Here is a 19,010-nt window from a genome sequence, read left to right on the forward strand (position 1 = left end):
GACACTAAAAACAAGTTATTTCATCTTCATTTTAATTAAGTACTAATTTTTGTACATAATTTTAGGTAAATATTATAATTTTTATTGTGAGGCAGTGAGATGGCAGAGAGAATAGAGCAATGGGCCAGAAAGACTGGAATGTCAGGTCAATTTTTGATATTTACTAGTTGTGTCACCCTGGGCAAGTCACTTAAAAAAAAATCTGTATTTGCCTCAGTTTCCTCATGTGTAAAAATGGTGATGATAATAGTACTAATCCTTATTGTGGGACTCAAATGAGCTAATAACTGTAAAGTGTTTAGTATAGTGCCCGGCACTGTAAAAATGGGAGTTATTATTACCCCCATTTTGCAGGTGAGGAAACTGATGCTAAGAAAGATTAATTGACTCATTCAGCATCACACAGCTAGGTTTTGAAGAAGGATTTGAGTTCAGGTTTTACTGATTCCAAGCCCAGGATCCTTATACCCTTTACTAAAGTGTTTCCTACTCTTTGAGATTGTTCAAGGTAGTCCTTCTAGCTCTGAGAAACTATGATTATTATAAATCAGGGAGCCAATATAGGAAAGAATATCTGAAAGGAAAGTGTTGCTCACAGTGACAAATTATATAGGTTCAGATGGTGAATGCAATATATTAGTCAATGGAAGGTATAGGGAACACCATGAATAAAACTATGGAGGTAGTAAAGTATAAAGAGTGTTCTGAGTATTCATTAATTTTAAGTTTAACCAAATGGATTATTAGCGCTCTGTTCTCCACTTCACCTGCTGTGTATACTCATAAGTCATTTCCCATACCTAAAATGCATACTCCATTATCTCTACCTTTCAGAAACTTTGTCTTAATTCAAGGTTCAATTCAGATGCCATGTGTTCTGTAAAGTATTTTCCTAATACAATTGAAACTTTTTTGAGGGAAGAGACTTTTTTCTTTGTCTTTGAATGCCAAGATCTTATTACAGGATAGGATGATGATAGGCACACAGTAAGTATGTATGTTGGAATATATACATACACAAGCTCTGTTCAATGAATATACTAAGAATAAAATCAATTGAATGAAAAATAAATCAAATAATCATACTGTATACCCAAAGAAGGGACTTCAGTTAAGATCCCACTTCCTTCCCCTCACCCCTGGGCTTCGTTTAATGCTGAAATAAATGAGGAGACTTTACTATGTAAGGCAGTAACCTAGGTATGGTCCAGAATACCAAGGAGCTGCTTAAACAGATATAATGAGTTCTCTCAGCAGAGGTGGGGCCAAGATGGTAGAGCAAAGGCAGGTACTTACCTGAACTCTCCCCCAACCACTCCCCAAAACCTATAAATAATGGCTAAAAAATTCTAGAATGGCAGAATCCACAAAAAACCTGAAGTGAAACAATTTTCCAGCCAAAAATAGCTTTCAAGGTTGGCAGGAAAATTCTGTCACACATAGGTAAGAGTTGAGCCATGTCCAGTGCAAGTGCCATCAGTATAATTCCAGCTTCAGCAAACCATGAGGAGACCTTAGGCACTACTATATCAGTATTAAATTGGTAACTGCAGTAGCTGCTTCTGGAGGTCTCAATTCACAGGTGGTTAGGGGGTCAAACTACTACTTAAAATGAGACAACAGAGGTTTCATTGTTAGCACTGAGGCAGGACTTTTTTGCTTTACCCATACTTGGATCCAGGTCACAGACCTGGTTGGCAGTCCCAGCACAAGGAGGGCCACTAACTCACCAAGAACTTGTGTCCACAGTGGAACAAAGCTTCTCCTCAGTTCCAGGACTGAAAAGAGTGTTGAAGTCACTCATAAACCATAGCACAGGCAAGGAGAGGAATAAACACCTCTCCTTAGATTATGCCACCTAGGAAAAAGTGAAAACTTATAGGTCCCTAGAAGTATCTCTGAAAACAACTGCACAAAACCCCTGAAGTTTAGGAGAGTTCAACCTCCACTCTGGAAATAGAGCCCTACTCTATGAAAGAGTCAAAACTCAATTAGTAGACTGGGGAAATAAGCAAACAACAGAAAACAATATGACTATAAAATCACTGTGATGACATGGAAAACCAAAACACTCTCAAGAATATAACAAAGTCATTTCTCTTCAGTTGTCTGTAAGGTGCTCGGTTCTCCTTCGGAAGCTAAGGCCACATTGGGGTGAACCCTCACTTCAGCTGGCGACTAGCACCACTACAAACAAGCCTCTCCTCATCCGTCTACTGAAATGGCCGTCTCTGAGCTCGCCTGCATCTACTCTGCCCTCATCCTTCACGACGATGAGGTTACTGTCACGGAAGATAAAATCAATGCCTTCATTAAAGCAGCAGGTGTAAATGTTGAACCATTCTGGCCTGGATTATTTGCCAAGGCCCTGTCCAATGTCAACATTGCAAGTCTCATCTGCAATGTAGGAGTTGGTGGACCTGCCCCAGCAGCTGGTGGTGCTGCCCCTGCTGGAGGGGCTGCTCCTGCTAGCACAGCTGCCCCAGCTGAGGAGAAGAAGAAAGAGGAAGCAAAAAAAGAAGAATCCGAGGAGTCCGATGATGACATGGGCTTCGGTCTGTTTGACTAAATATTTTTTTGTAACATTAAATAAAAAGCTTAACTCAAAAAAATAAAAGAATATAACAAAGTCAAAGATCCTACATCCAAAGGCTCCAAGGAAAATATTAATTGGTCTCAGATCATGGAAGAGTTCAAAAATATTTTGAATATCAAATAAGAGAGGTAGAGGGAAAATAAGGGAAACAAAGGAGAGAGTGATGCAAGAAAATCACACACACACACACACAAACAAGGTAAAACCTTGGTAAAGGAGACACAAAGAAAATACTGAAGAAAATAACACCTTAAAAAACAGACTAGAACAAATGGCAAGAGAGAAAAAAAAGGTTATGAGGAGAAGAATGGCTTAAAAAAACAGAATTGGGGAGGAGCCAAGATGGCTGCATAGTTGCAGGAAAATTTCATTAGCTTCCCCATAACCACATCAAATACCTATAAAATATGACTCTAAACAAAATTTAGAGCTACAGAACCCAAAAAGTAACAGAGAGAAACAAATCTCCTACTAAAGGCAGGTCAGCAGGCTAGCAGAAAGTATCCATCACAGCATGCTGGGAGCCAAGCCCATTCCTGCTTGAGCTCATGGTTTTAGCTTCAGGGCAGCCCTACCCAGAAGCAGATGGAGGGACTTTGTGAGAGTGGATCACCAGCAGCAGTGCTGGTTGCCAGAATTATCAACCCATAAAGGCCAAAGGCAAAGTAAAAGGTCAGTGTTGACTTTGCAGGAACATGGAGACAAAGAATGCAGTCTGTCTTCTGCCCCTGTGGCAAGAAGGCAAGAAGTGGTGGGAGCACTGTGGCCTTGCAGCCACCAACACATGGCTGTTTCAGAGCTCCTAGCCTGCAGATTATAGGGGTACCAAGTGACCATTCAGAGGGGTAATTGCTCTTGCTTTAACCTGCTTGGGTCTTGATCACTGTCTTGGGTTGAGGTCCTGGGAGGTGTGACTAGGTGCCAGAACTTGTGGAGGCTTCAGAGAGGGCACCCAATTAATAGTTCCAGCAGCTGCAAAAAACCCCAATGATTTGGAACAAATCTCTCCTCTATGGAAGCAGAGTTCTGCTGTGGCAAAAAGTTCAAAAGGCAAGTAATTGAGTAGCAACATGAGCAAAAAAAGGAAGCAAAGCAAGCAGAGGAGTCAAACATTAGATTCCTTTTTAGGGGGACAAAAAGGTTCAAAGCATGGTGTGGGAGGAAGAGAATGCAGTAAGAAGTCGAAACAAAAGCTTCCTGCACCATAAGCTTCCAAAAATATGAACTGATTACAGGCCATTGAGGAGCTCAAGAAGGATTTTGAAAACCAAGTAAGAAAAGTGGAGGAAAATTTGGGAAGAGAAATGAGAATGATGAAAGAAAATCATTAAAAGAGAGTCAACAATCTGACTGAAGAAAATACCACTTTAAAAAATAGACTAACTCAAATGGCAAAAGAGGCCCAAAAACTCAATGAGGAGAAGAATGTCTGAAAAAGCCAAATTTGCCAGATGGAAAAAGAATCTCAAAAGCTTAATGAGGAGAATCATTGCTTCAGAATTAGAGTGGAGCAAATGGAAGCTAATGACTTTATGAGAAATCAAGATTCTAATAAACAGATTCACACAAATGAAAAAATAAAAGGCAATGTGAAATATCTCATTGCGAAAACCACTGACATGGAAAATAGATCCAGAGAGATAATTTAAAAATTATTGGACTACCTGAAAGCCAAGATAAAAAAAAAACCTAGAAATCATCCTTCAAGATATTCTCAGGGAAAATTACTCTGATGTTTTAGAACCAGAGGGCAAAATAGAGGTTGAAAGAATCCACTGATCACCTCTTGAAAAGGATCCCAAAAGGAAAGCTCCTAGGAATATTATAACCGGGTTCCAGAGTTCCCATATCAGGAGAAAATATTACAAGCAGGCAAGAAGAAACAAATTGAACATTGTGGAATCACAATCAGGATAACACAAGATCTAGCAGCTTCTATATTAAGGGACTGAAGGACTTGGAATATGATATTCTGGAGATCAAAGGAGCAATGATTAAAACCAACAATAACCTACCCAGAAAAACTGAGTATCATTTTTCAGGGGAAAATATTGTCATTCAATGAAGTTGAGGACTTTCAAGCATTCTTGATGAAAAAAATAAAGAGAGTTGAATAGAAAATTTGACATTCAAATACAAGAAGCATGAGAAGGTAAACCGGGAAAAGAAATCATAGGGAACTTATCAAAGTTGAGCTATTTACTTTCCTACATATAAAAATGATAATTTTAACTTCTAAAACTCTTCTCAATATGAGGATAGTTTAAGAGAATATAAATATGAATATACATGTATATAGACACACACACAAACACACATATGCATATATGTATGCATACATATATGTGTTTATAGGATAGTATGTGTGTATGAATACATATGTGAGTGTGTGTGTGTGTGTATATATATATATATATATATATGTATAGGTATTCATAGATAGAGGGCACAGGATCAATTGAATAGAAAGGGGTGTTATTTAAAAAAATACAATTAAGAGGTGAGAGAAGAATACAATGAGAAGATATAGTGAGAGACAGAATAGGGTAAATTATCACATGTAAAAGAGGCAAGGGAAAACTGTTACAGTGGAGGGGAAGAACATGAAGGCAAAAGGGAATGTGTCAACCCTACTTTCGTTGAATTTGGCTTAAGGAGCGAATGACATAAACACTAAATTGGGTATCTTACCCTACAGGAAAGTAGAGGAGAAGGGGATAAGAGAGGGGATGATAGAAGGAAGGACAGATTGGGGGGGGGGGTGGTAGTTAGAAGCACACAGTTTTGAAAAGGTACAGGGTCAAAGTAGAAAAAAAAACAAGTGGAGGCGGGATAAGATGGAGGAAAATATAGTCAGTCTTTCACAATATATCCACTATGGAAATGTTTTGTGTAATTACACATGTACAACTTATATTGAATTGCTTATCTTCCCATTAAGGGTGGGTGATGAGGGAAGAAGGGAAAGAATCTTGAATCCAAAGTTTTAAAATCAAATGTTTAAAAATAAATTATTATTATTTTTTACATGCGACTGGGAAATAAGATATACAGGCACTAGGGTATGGAGATCTATCTTGCCTTACTGGAAAGGTGGAGGGGGCATGGAGGAGGATATAGGATAGAACATATCGGAGGAGGGAGTATTCAGTGGGATTGCTGGTCTGGGGTGGTGGGTAGGGGAAAGATGGGGAGAAAATTTGTAATTCAAAATATTGTGGAAATGAATGCTGTAAACTAGAAATAAACATAAAATAAAACAACAAAAAAAAAACATATTTGGCCAAATGGAAAAAGGGGCTTATAAATTCACTGAAGGAAAAATAATCCTCCTCAAAAAGCAAAATTTGCCAAATGAAAAAGAAGGTACAAAAACTCAGTAAAGAAAAAATTTTTCAAAAATTAGAATTGAGCAAAAGGAGATAATGACTTTATGAAAAATCAAGAAAAAAATTTAAAACCCAAAATGAATGCGAAAATAGAAGACAATGTGAAATATCTCATTGGAAAAACAATTGAATGTGAAAATAGATCCAGGAGAGATAATTTAAAAAAAATACTGGGAAGCCAAGATTCAAGAAAGAGGTTAGACATCATCTTTCAAGAAAGAGTATAATGAAATTCCAGAGCTCCCAAGTCAAGGAGAAAATGTTTCAAGTAGCAAGAAAAAAATAATTATATTATCATGGAGCTATGATCAGGATAACACAAAATTTAGCAACTATTACCATACAGGATTAGAGGGTTTGGAATATGATGTTGCTGGAGACAAAGGTGCTAGGATTACATCTCAGAATCACCAACCCAGCAATATTTATTATGAACCATAAGGGAGGAAATGGATATTCAAGTAGAGGATGTTTAAGCATTGTTGATGAAAAGATCAGAGTTGAATAGAAAATTTTACTTTCAAATACAAGACTAAAGAGAAATATAAAAAGGTAAACAGGAAACGGAAATCATTAGGGATTTAATAATGTAAAACTGTTTATATTCATACATGGGAATATGATATTTTTAGCTCATAAGAACTTTCTGAGTATTAGGGCAGTAAGAAAAAGTATATATAGACAGAGGGCACAGGTGTAAGATGAATATGAAGGAATGATATTATATATATTTTTTTCATTTTTCAAATGCTTTATTAACTTCTGATTTACATCATTCATTTCCGCCATATATTGAGTTACACATTTTCATCCCATCTTTCCAATAGTCAGTGCCCCAAAATAGCAGTCCCACAGTATATCCCCTCCTCCAATCTGCTCTCTCCCATATATTCTCTCATGCCCCCTTTGACTTTTCCAGTAGGGCATGGTGGATCTCTATGCCCCAATGCCTGTATATCTTATTTCCCAATTACATGTAAAATAGTATTATTAATAGTATATATATATATATATATGTATATATATATAAACATTTGATATTAAAACTTTGAATTGCAGATTCATTCCCTTCCTCCCTTGTCATCTGCACTTACTGGGAAGATAAGCAGTTCAGTAGGTAGTACATGTGTAGCTCATGTGAAACATTAACATAGTTGATACATTGTAAAGGACTGACTATATTTCCCTCCCTCCTATCTCACCTCCCACTAGCTCTATTCTCTATTTTGATCCTGTCCCTTTTCAAAAGTGGGTGCTTCCAACTTCCCTCCCCCCCAGCCTGCCCTCAATTCCATGATCCCCCTTCTCATCCCCTCCCCCCCTACTCTCCTTTAGGGTGAGATACCTTATTAAGTGTGGATTTCATTCCCTCCCTGAGCCAAATTCAATGAAAATAAGAATAAAGTTGACCCATTCCCTTTTGCCTACCTATTCTTCCCCTCCATTGTAACCATTTCCCCTTACCTCTTTTATATGAGATAGTTTACCGCATTCTGTCTCTCCCTATCTCCTCTCATTATATTCCTCTCTCACCTCTTAATTTCACCTTTTAAGCATCATCCCTTCTTATTAAATTGGTCCTGTGCCCTCTATCTATGTCTATCTGTAAACATATATACACATATTCACATATGTATTCATATGCCCGTATACCCTAGGATATAGACATATATATATATATATATATATATTCCCTTCAATGTTTCACACTGAGAAAAGTTTCATCAGTTACAATGATCATTTTTCCATGTAGGAATTTTAATAGTTCAAATTTGATAAGTTCCTTATGGTTTCTTTTCCCTGTTTACCTTCTCATGCTTCTCTTGCTTCTTGTATCTGAATGTCAAGTTTTCTATTCAACTCTGTTTTTTTCACCAAAAATGCTTGAAAGTCCTCTATTCCACTGAATGACCATATTTTCCCCTGAAACATAATACTCAGTTTTGTTTGGTAGGTGGCTCTTGGTTTTAATCCCAGCTCCTTTGACCTCTGTAATTTCATATTCAAAGCCCTTGGATCCCTCAGTGTATAAGCTGCCAGATCCTGTGTTATCCTGATTGCGTTTCCACAATATTAAAATTGTTTCTTCCTGGCTGCTTGTAAAATTCTCTCCTTGATCTGGGAATTGCTTTTGGGGACCTTTCTCAAGAGGTGTTTGGTGGATTCTTTCAACCTCTATTTTGCTCTCTGGTTCTAAAATATCAGGGCAGTTTTCCTTGAGAATTTCTTGGAGGATGATTTTGAGGTTCTTTCTTTGATCATGGCTTTCAGGTAGTCCAATAATTTTTAAATTATCTCTCCTGAATCTATTTTCCAGGTCAGTGGTTTATCCCATGAGATATTGCACATTGCCTTCTATTCTTTCATTTATTTGGATCTGTTTAATAGCATCCTGATTTCTCATAAAGAAATTAGCTTCCATTTGCTCCAATCTAATTCTGAAGCAATGATTCTTTTCCTTGAACTTTTGAGATTCTTTTTCCTCTGGCAAATTCGACTTTTTAAAGCATTTTCTCCTCATTGCCCTTTGAGCCTCTTTTGTCATTTGAGTCAGTCTGTTTTTTTAAGGTGTTATTTTCCTCAGTCAGGCTGTTGACTCTCACTTCGAAGTTTCTTGCATTGTTCTCATTTCTTTTCCCAATTTTTCCTCCACTTCTCTTATCTGCTTCTTAAGGTCCTCTATGGCCTGTAACAAGCTTGTATTTTCCTTTGATGTTTTTGGTGCAGGAGTTCTGATTTCACTGTCTTCCTCCTGTTCCATGCTTTAATCCCTTTTGGTCTGATGGTGGCTTCTTCTGTTTACTTTGTTTCCTTTGCCTGGGCATATTGCCAGTCAATTACTTGACTTTGGAGCTTTTTGCCACAGTAGGATTCTGTTAGCAGACAGGAGAGCTTCCCTCCCAAATGCTGGGGTTTTCTCAGCTACTGGAGGAGCTTGCTTGGGAGCCCTTGCTGAAGCCTCCACCTGCTCTGGCAAGCTGGACACACACCCCAGGACTTCCACCCTAGACCACAATCCAGATTCAAGCAGGTTAAAGCAAGAGCAATTACCCCTCAGACTCGTTTATTGGTCCCCCTACACTCTACAGAAGGCCAGGAGCTGAAGCTGCTATATGACTGTGGCTCCTATGCATAGCCCTCAGTGGCTTCTCGCCCTGGGGGCAAAAGCCTAGGCGCTCCCAACTACTGGGTCCCAAAATCCATAATGCATTGACCTCGATCTTTGTCCTTCCCATCTATGTGTTGATAATTCTGGATCATCACAGCTGCTGGTGATCCGGAGTCCCTCCAGCCAAATCCTGGTCAGGCCTGCCCTGGGGCTAAATCCTAGGCGTGGGGCTGGTCTTCCCTCCCAGAGCATTGAGCTGGACGATTCCTGCTGGCCTGCTGGGCTGTCCTCAGCATTAGGTTAGCTTCTCTGTGTCATTTTGTGGGTTCTGTAGCTCCAAAGTTTGTTAAGAGTCCCCTTTTACATGAATTGGGGAAGGTGGAAGCTGGGAGCCACGGGGAGGTCCTGCTTCTACTCAGTCATCTTCACTCTGCTCCCCCTTCCCCCACCTCAGGAATGATATTTTAAAAAGTAAAATTAATGGGTGAAAGGAGTATACTGAAAAAATAGAAAAGTAGAAGTAGAATGGGGTAAATTATCTCATATAAAGAAGGCAGGAAAAGCTTTTATAATGGATGGGAAGGGAGGATAGATGAGGGGGAGTGAGCGAATTTTTCTCTCATCAGAACTGACTCAAAGAGGGAATAATAAATGCACATAGTTGTGTATAGAAATCTATCTTACCCTACAGGGAAGTAGGAGAGGAACGGGATAAGAGAAGGCATGAGGGTGATAGATTGGAGTATAAAATGGGAAAAGAGATAGTCAGAAGTAAAACACTTTGGAGGAAAGACAGGGTAAAATGAGAATGAGGTTAGAATAAATGGTTCAGGTGGGACAGGATAGAGGGAAATACAGTTAACAATAGTAACTGTGAAAAAAATGAAGAAATTTTCTATGATAAATGCCTCATTTCTCCAAAAGAGAGAACTGAGTCAAATTTATAAAAATAGTAGCCATTCCCCAATTGATAAATGATCAAAAAATATGAACTGTTTTCTGATGAATTAATCATACTATCTATAGCCATATTAAAAAAAAATAAACTCTAACACTATTGATTAGAGAAATGAAAATCAAAACAGTTCTGAGGTACTTCCTTATAACTAGATTTTCTAATAGGATAGAAAAGGAAAATGAGAAATGTTGGAGGGAATATGGGAAAGATGAGACATTATTGTGCTACTGGTGGAATTGTAGAGTGGTTGGGAACTGTGCCCAAGGGGTTTTACAACCACACATACCCTTTGATCTTAGAAGTGCCATTACTGGGTTTATATCCCAAAAGGGATTTTTTAAAATGGATATAGATATAGATAGATAGATATAGATATACAATTTATATACTATACTTATTTTTAGCAGCTCTTCTCTGGTGGTAAATAATTCGAAATTGAGGGGATGCCCATCACTGTGGATTGACTGAACAAATTGTAGTATGTGATTGTGATGGTATACTAACATACCTCAGACATGATGAGCAGGATGCTCTCAGAGAAAACCTGAAAAGACTTACATTAGCTGATGCAAAGTGAAATATGCAGTGTACAAAGTAACAGTGATATTGTAAAATCAGTTGTGAATGCATATTCTCAGCAATTTAATGATCCAAGACAACTCTGAAGGACTTATGATAAAAAATGCTATCCATCCCCAGAGAAAGAACTGATGTCTGAATATCAATTGAGCATACTTTATTTGTTTTCTTCATTTTTCTTGAGGTTTTTCTTTTTGGTCTATGTTTTATTTCATAACATAACTCTTATAGAAATATTTTACACACTTATACATGTATGACCTATATTTAATTGCTTGCCTTCTCAATAAGGGTGGTTAGGGAGGGAGGAAGGGGAGAGAATTTGGAATTCAAAATTTTTAAAAATGAATGTTTAAAATTATTTTTACCTATAACAGGGAAAATAAAGTACTATTTTTTAAATTACAAATATAAATAAGATAATGAACTTTCTCATTGGGAGCAAAGAATCTCAACTCAGAGACTAAGACAGAGACATAGAAAGAACCAAAGAGACACAGAGATGGAGAAAGAGACAGAAAGTCATAAACAGAGACACAGATAGAGTATCAGATCTCACCCAAGGAGAAATTCTCCAAAGTTTCTAGTCTATTAGCTAGGGATACACACATAATAAAGGTGCTTGCTATTCTATATGTCAAGTTCTTTCCAGAGACTTTCTTTCTAGATCTCTAGATCCTTTGGGATGGTCTTCTGAGTAAATGTTTTACAAAACAAATGCTTTTATTAAGAAAATTTGTTCTGTGAAGTTTGAATTCTGTCAAAGGGCCACATTTGAGCACCTAGAGGACCACACATGGTTTTGAGGCTACAGGTTCCCCACCCGTGTAATAAGAGTGTTAGGCCTGAAGTCTAAGGTAGGCAGACCCAGGCTCAATCTACTCCCAAACACTTATTGACCGTGTGACACTACGGAAGTCATTTAACTTCTCTGTGTCTCTGTTTCCTCATGCTTAGATGAGGAAACAGAGACATAGTTTCCTATGGGGATAATAATAGCACTTCTGGACTTGTGAGTTTCTAATGAGATAATATTTGTGAAGCATTTTGTAAACCTTAAAGCTACATATAAATTCTAACAATTAGTATTTAGATGACATGGTAGAAAAAAAGTCTGAACTTCAGATTCAGAAAAGCTGGGTCTAAATCCCACCTTAATCAAGTCACTTAATGGACCTCAGGTTTCTCATTGGTAAAATGAATTTGAACTGGACTGGTGATCTTGTATGGGGTCATAACCCACAGTTTAAGAAGTGCTGCTGTGGTTGTGCATGGAAAATGTTTAAGAAACACTGGACTAAATGACCTCAAAAGCTTTTTTCAGAACTAAATCCATGATCGTAGGATGTGGTAATATAATGAATTCCTCTGTAGGGAACTTTGCCTAAATATTTAGCAATTAAATATGTGAATTAAAAGGGGAAGAGGTAAGGAAAGCAACCAATTCTCTGAGTAGCCAAAGGATTTTGGTATTTATTTCAAATTGCCCTCATGTTAGCTAATGCACATAACATATAAGTCTGAGTGCTTGGATGACTTGGATGAGGCACTGACTGTAGTGCCCCTTTTCATGCCCTTTCATTTATTCTTAATTTAATAACTCTATTATCCAAACAAAAGATTGATAGGATGAGACAAAACCTTAGCTCTTTATTTTTATGGGCCATTTGTTAATTGAGTTGACCTTTCAAACTCTTACCTTATGGAAATAGTAAAAGATACTTCATCTATATCTCCAATACAGATTTAAAAAGCTTAAAAAATGGTGACCTACTCCTTGAAATGCAGAAATGCTCTATTTTAAATCTTACACACTGCTCATTCTAGTGTCATTATTACTGAAAACATTTTTAAAAATTTCTTATTCCTTCCTAAGGAGTTCCAATGCCTCTTTTTCTTTAAGAAAACAAATAGAAATCTATTAAACAATGATACTCCTATAATTACTTTAGTGCATTTTTTCCTTTATCAGTCTGTTGTGAATGTACATGAAAAAACTTTATAGTGAGTTGAAATATACTAAGAATGTGAATATGTTCATTTATAGAAGCATTTCTTTCTTTGTATGTTTCCCAATTCTTCAACTTCGTAGATTATATGTGCAGGACTTTAAAAAATTCTGGTTAGTGTTTTCTGAGTTCATTGCCTTCTGAGATCTTAAGCACCCCTCCACCAAACATTTACTATTTCTAGTCAACAGATTTATGTGATTACTCCTATCAAGATCCCAAGGGTAATTACTATTTCATATTTCTTTCCTCCAAATCAATACAGTAAGAGCATTGATATTTGTTTTCTCTGTTTTCACTTTAGCTTTACATAAAGTATTTTATGTCATATGATGGGAGTCTTGCACCTGTTTTAAGACATATACTCCACCTTTCTCTCACGATTGTGCCCAGGTTTATCTCTTTCCTCTTATATGAAGCAGAGAAAGCACACAGTCATTTCCATATTATTAAGTGAAACAATGTTCAGAAAGATCAATAATACTGGCTTGAGCTCACATATTTTTAATATTTGTCAGAGTAAAAAATAGATCTAGATTAAATCTTTTAATCAGATATTTATCCATCCATAAGAATTTGTAAGTGCCTTCTATGTGCCAAGCACTGCGCTATGGACCTTCAACAATAACAAAATATTCTAACTCTTTGACGTTCTCTAATGTTCTAAGACTGAAAGTTGTACATTATGATGTAAAGCAGAGCAAAATCCCTAAGACAAAGGATGTAAAGTTAAAATAAAAAAAAGTTAAGGATCATTTATTTTTCAGGACATAAGTAGAATAGGGAAAGGAAAGTAAGAAAAAGGAATTTTAATATATTTGGGGTGAGAGTTCCCCACTCATTTAAAAGGACGAAAATAATTTAATCTTGACATAATCATAGAGATGCTTAATTGGAATAATGTATTAAATATAATTGTAAGTTTAAGTTTTGTATTAGGATAGAACCAAACTGAAAACAAAGATTGATGATGTTCCTATGGAAAGATATTTATTATCCTGCAGTAATGTTTAAGCAGTAGAAATCTTCTAACCTAAGTCTTACTAATTTAAAGAATATGGGGTTAAGAATGGTCTTGAAAATTAGAAGGCATAATTATAACTTATGATTATTTCAATAAAATCCGACAATTTCAGTAAGACAAAAGTTTTTCTTACACTACAGGCTAGTGCTTCAAACTACAGTATTTTTGGTGAAATAGCCTTTATAACCAGGGCTTAGCTAGATTCACTTTGGAAACTAAATAAGAGTATTTAATGCATTGATTTTCAGCATCTTCCTGAGAAGTTGCTATGTGGGCTTAAATTGGATTGAAAGAAGGGTCCAGGATAAGTACACACACACACACACACACACACACACACACACACACAGTAAAGGCATCAGTCAGGAGTCTTGTTAAGAGTGCCAGATTGTGCTTAGAAAGGAAAAGAAGTCAGTATCTGGCCAATGTTAAGTACAGCAATTAAAAGTCAAGATCAGAAATGTAGGAAATAAAATCTAGAAGATCAACATCAAGAGCATTTGATATCTTTTTGATACCTTCTCCCTCACCAACCACCAGTTTACAAGTAGAAAGGTTGCATTAGTCATGCAATCAATGCCTCTGCAACAGAACTCAACTTCACATATGGTTCCCCCTCCTTCTATCCAGTTTTTGCATACCCACGTTACTAGCTATGGACATTTTCGGAGGCCTCAACAGTCATATAGTATAAGACTGTACTATAAAAGAGAAAAAGGATAGAGGGAAAAGGACACAATTGTGTCTGCACTGAAAATAGTGCTCAGTCTCATATCCTGAATCCCCTTTCCTCCCGTATTCTCAGAGAGCCAAACATCAAATGACAGAAACTCAATCTCACTGCAATGACATCAGTATAATAGAGCCCTATACTGCTGGACCAGAGAAATGATGAATAGAGGGAATGGGATAGATCACTGTGGAAGAGAGGGAGTGTGTATAGTGAACACTGGGGCCAATTATGTCCCCTAAAAGTCACTTAGGGCACAGACCTAGGCTGGAGAACTATGAATTATCATTTTGGAAAAAGACTAAGATGCTTTGATAATCAGCCTTCAGGATAGCTAACATCAGAGAGAATATAATATCAGAAAATAATGGGGGAGATTTACATTATCAAAGATCTAAAGAGAAAGAAAACTCAAAAATGTTGAGCACAATCAGGTAAGTTAATATGGTAAATATTAACAGAAGAAGGAAATATAGTCTCTGGATCAAGTAAATAAGTTCATGTCTTTATGAATAAATGTTGCAAAAATAGAAAATAACAATATTTGATAAGTCAGAGGAGCCTGTGGAATCTGAAGAGAACATGGAACTACAACATGCTATATTCTGAAGTAGACCAAAAAAGAAATGGGAATTATAAGAGCAGAATTTATATCCCGGACAAAAGAATCACTTGCAAGAACAGAAAAACTTGAATCTCTAAAGAAAAATCTAATCACAGAAACAAAAGAGAGGACAAATTATTGGGAATGTGAATACTCAGAAGTGAGGGCGATCTAGAAGAAGTAAGACAAACATGATAAAATAAAACATATTCACAATACAAGTAAAACATATTAACCTTGAAGACAGGTTGCATAGAAACAACCAAGGTATAATACATTTCCTAGAAGAGCATTGCAAAAAAAAAAAAAAAGAAAAAGAAAAAAAAACCTGAACATCATAATACAAGAAGTAATATAAGAAAATTACCCAGAATTTCTGAAAACAGAAAAGGAAATACCAGTTGAAAGAATGCATAGCTTTTATTCAGAATGTAGAAACACGGACAACAACTTCAACTGAATGACAACATAGAGATCAGTAAGAGGATACATAAGGAGATAAAGGTTAAGGTGCAAGTCAGTTAGAAGAAAGTCAGGTGGAGAGGCAGACCTAGGGCATTATGGGCAGAACATTAAACAATCCCCTATGAATAAATCAATGTCTTCTGTAGGACTACATTATAAAATGGGATGGTGCATGAAATGAAAGAGGAAAGAAGACAGACAGGAGTGTGTGATGTTCCCAGATCAAATTAAGATCTAGAAATAAAGGGAAGGTGATCCTTATGGTTTCCTAGGAAGAGAAGAGACTACAGAGAAGTAGATGAGGAGGAAGGGGAAGGATTGAAAAGTGGAGAAATGAAAGAGCTCTTTTTTATCATGGGTGGGAGATCTATTGATGAATGTTTCTATAGGTGAACAATTAAATTCTGTGAAGAAATGTGGGGAAATAATTCCTGGGTATTGTCACGGAATTTGATATTTGAAAAGACCACTTGTCTTGCTTTGAGAGAAGAGGAGTTAGAACTCCTCAGGGAAACGCCACTGAGGGTAGTGGAAGGACATGGACTCAAGCAGGATATTATGTAAGTAATGGGGAAGAAAGTTGACAAGGAGAAGGTATAGGTCAGAGTTAGGTTGAATATTAGGAACATGGGACATGGCAGAGGGGGTTGCTGTGGAAGTTTTCTCTCTGTTACATGTATCAACTGATAATTTTTTCTGGGAGTTACGCAGAATCTAAAAGAAAAATTTGTGGGTTGAGATCTACAAGGCAGTAACAGAAACTGTCCAGTAGGGGAGACACTAGAATGAATGCCTTAGAAGTTGCAACTCAATGACAAATGCAGAGAATAGAGAAGGAACTGATGAGGGCATATATGGGTCATGAACCAGAGAAAGAGAGTCTAGTGTAGACAGAGAAAGGAAATAAAAAAGGAAAGAATGAGTGAGAGAATTCCTCTTTGGAGATGAGTGAAAAATGGAATTAAAAAGACAAAACTAATGAATAGGACTACGTGAATAGGAGAGGAGGTGAGAATTTACTTGAATGTGAGGAAGAAGAAGAATTAAATAACCAGACACAAGCAAGCAAGCAAGAAGGTGCTAATAAGCAAAATTCTATAGGGGAAAGAGTAACAAATGGGAGACGAAGTTGGGAGTAAGGGGAAGAGAATCAAAGAAAACAGGACAATCTTTGCAAAAAAATATAAGCTAATATAATAGAAGAGACATTGTTTTGTGTTTGCAGTGAAAGAAGGGAAGAATTATAGCTTGATAGAAACCCTATATTTGAGACAAATGGAGGGAAAAATGAACCTAACATAATTTTTAATGTTTATTTATTTTAAAGTATATTTTTGTTTTGAATTCCAAATTCTTTTTCTTGAATCCCTCTTTCACCCACTGAAAAAGGAAGCATTATGGTACTCATTATATGTGTGAAGTGACACAAAACATATTTCTATATTAACTATCTTACAAAAAAATTAAAGAAAGAAAAATAAAGTAAGAAACACTTTACTTCAATGTGTACCCAGAGATCATCACTGCTTTCTCTGGAAGTGAATATCATTTTTTTTTCATTTTGAGTGTTCAAAATGGTTTCCTATCATTGTATAAATCAAAGTAGCTAAATCTTTCAAGGTAAATCATCATTACAAAAATTATATTGCTGTATACAGTGTTCTCCTGTTTCTGATCACTTCACTTTGTATCAGTTCATATGTCTCTGGTGTTTTCTGAAACTATGAAAAGGAACTTTGAAAACAAATTAGAGAGATAGACAAAATGAATAAATCTCTCAAAAACAAAATAGCAGAATTAGAAAAACATTATAATGAGGAAAATGACTCACTAAAAAGAAAAGTGTATAATATGGAAAAGGAGCTCCAAAAAAATTAACCAAGGAAAATGATTTGCTAAAAACTAGAATCAACCAAATTGAAACAAATAATTCTATGAGGAACCAAAAATTAGTCAAACAAAACAACAAAAATGAAAAATTAGAAAAAGAGGTAAATACCTCAAAGAAAAAATAACTGACCTGGAAAACAGATCCAGGAGAGATAATCTGAGAATCATAGGCCAACCAGAAAATCATGATGAAAAAAATGAGCCTGAACAACATTCTCCAAGAGCTTGTTCAGGAAAACTGCCCTGAGATACTGGAACCTGAGGGTAAAATAGAAATTGAGAGAATCCACCGGATACCTGCTGAAAGAGATCCCAAACTGAAAAGTCCTCGAAATGTTGTGGCCAAAATCCAGAACTACCAGATAAAAGAGAAAATACTTAAAGCAGCCATAAAGAAACAATTCAAATATCGAGGGTCCACAGTGAGGATCACACAGGATTTGTCAGCCTCTACACTGAAACATAGGAGGCAATGGAATACAATTTTCCAGAAGGCAAAAGAGCTTGGGTTACAACCAAGGATCACATACCCAACAAGACTGAGCATATTCTTCCAGACAAAGAGATGGTCATTCAATGATATGACAGAGTTCCAGATCTTCATGATAAAAAAGCCAGTTACAAGATGCAACAGTGACATAGAAAGGTAAACAAGGAAAAGACAATCACACCCTGCTATGTGATAAGAGCAAACTGGTTATAGCCAGGTAGAGGTTATGAGTATAAAATACACAAAATGATGATTTAAAAGAAAAATCTTATTAAGGGCTACAAAGGGACTGCAATGGAAGAAAGGGAATGAATGAAGTGGAAAAGGGTAAATTATACCACACAAAGAGGAATAAAAACTGTATAGCAGAGTAAAAGAAGGGAAGGAGATGGGAATCATATGAGCTTTTCGCTCACTGGTTCTGGTGCAAGGAGAGAATAACAACCAGTTAAGCATAGGACTCTATGGAGAAGAGACAAAAAAGTATCATTTTAGAGGGAAAGAGGAGAAGAAGAGGAGCTTTGCATGAGATTTGTTCCTGTCACTCTTTGTGCGAAGAAGAAATAACATACTTCATTAAGTATAACAATATCCTACAGGCAGTAGGAGGGGGAAAGGGCTACAAAAGGGGTGGGGTGGTTAGTAGGAAGGGAATAAGTAAGGGGAAAGGAAAGGAAAGGGGAGGGGAGCTGATAAGGGAATACTGAGGGAGGCAGTGGTCAAAAGGAAAACTATTCAGGGGGGGAAGGGAGAAGGGGGAAAATATGAACATTAACAGGGGCACGAATAAGATGGAGGAAAAGAAACAGATAACAAACACAACTGTAAATGTGAATGGAATGAACTCTCCCATTAAACAGAGACAGATAGCAGAATGGATGAGAAACCATAATCCTCCAATATGCTGTTTACAAGAAACACATCTGAAAGAGAGGGACACACACAGGGTAAAGGTAAAAGGCAGGAGTAAAATATATCATGCCTCAGTGTAATGCGAATGTAAATTTTAAAGATCTTCCCTGCCCCTAGGCTAAAGTGCACCAGAAGCCTGGGGAGGGAGGCTTGTTTTCCAGTAGATACTTTTTGATTGGCCAGTGGGTCAATAAGGTTGTTACATTCCCTGAGCCAGGAGAAGGCTATATAAGCCCTGATGTGTAGCTTTGTTTT

At 36.8% G+C, this 19,010-nt stretch overlaps 1 pseudogene; it reads left to right on the plus strand.

Moving 5' to 3' along the window:
* Positions 1-2,080: 2,080 nt before the first annotated feature.
* On the plus strand, positions 2,081-2,629 carry LOC138177445 (large ribosomal subunit protein P1 pseudogene; annotated as a pseudogene).
* The last annotated feature ends 16,381 nt before the right edge of the window (positions 2,630-19,010 follow it).

Source organism: Petaurus breviceps, unplaced genomic scaffold (assembly GCF_028583685.1).
Source record: "Petaurus breviceps papuanus isolate PSGF00001 unplaced genomic scaffold, PetGlider_PUasm1.0 90416, whole genome shotgun sequence".
Lineage (NCBI taxonomy): Eukaryota > Metazoa > Chordata > Mammalia > Diprotodontia > Petauridae > Petaurus > Petaurus breviceps.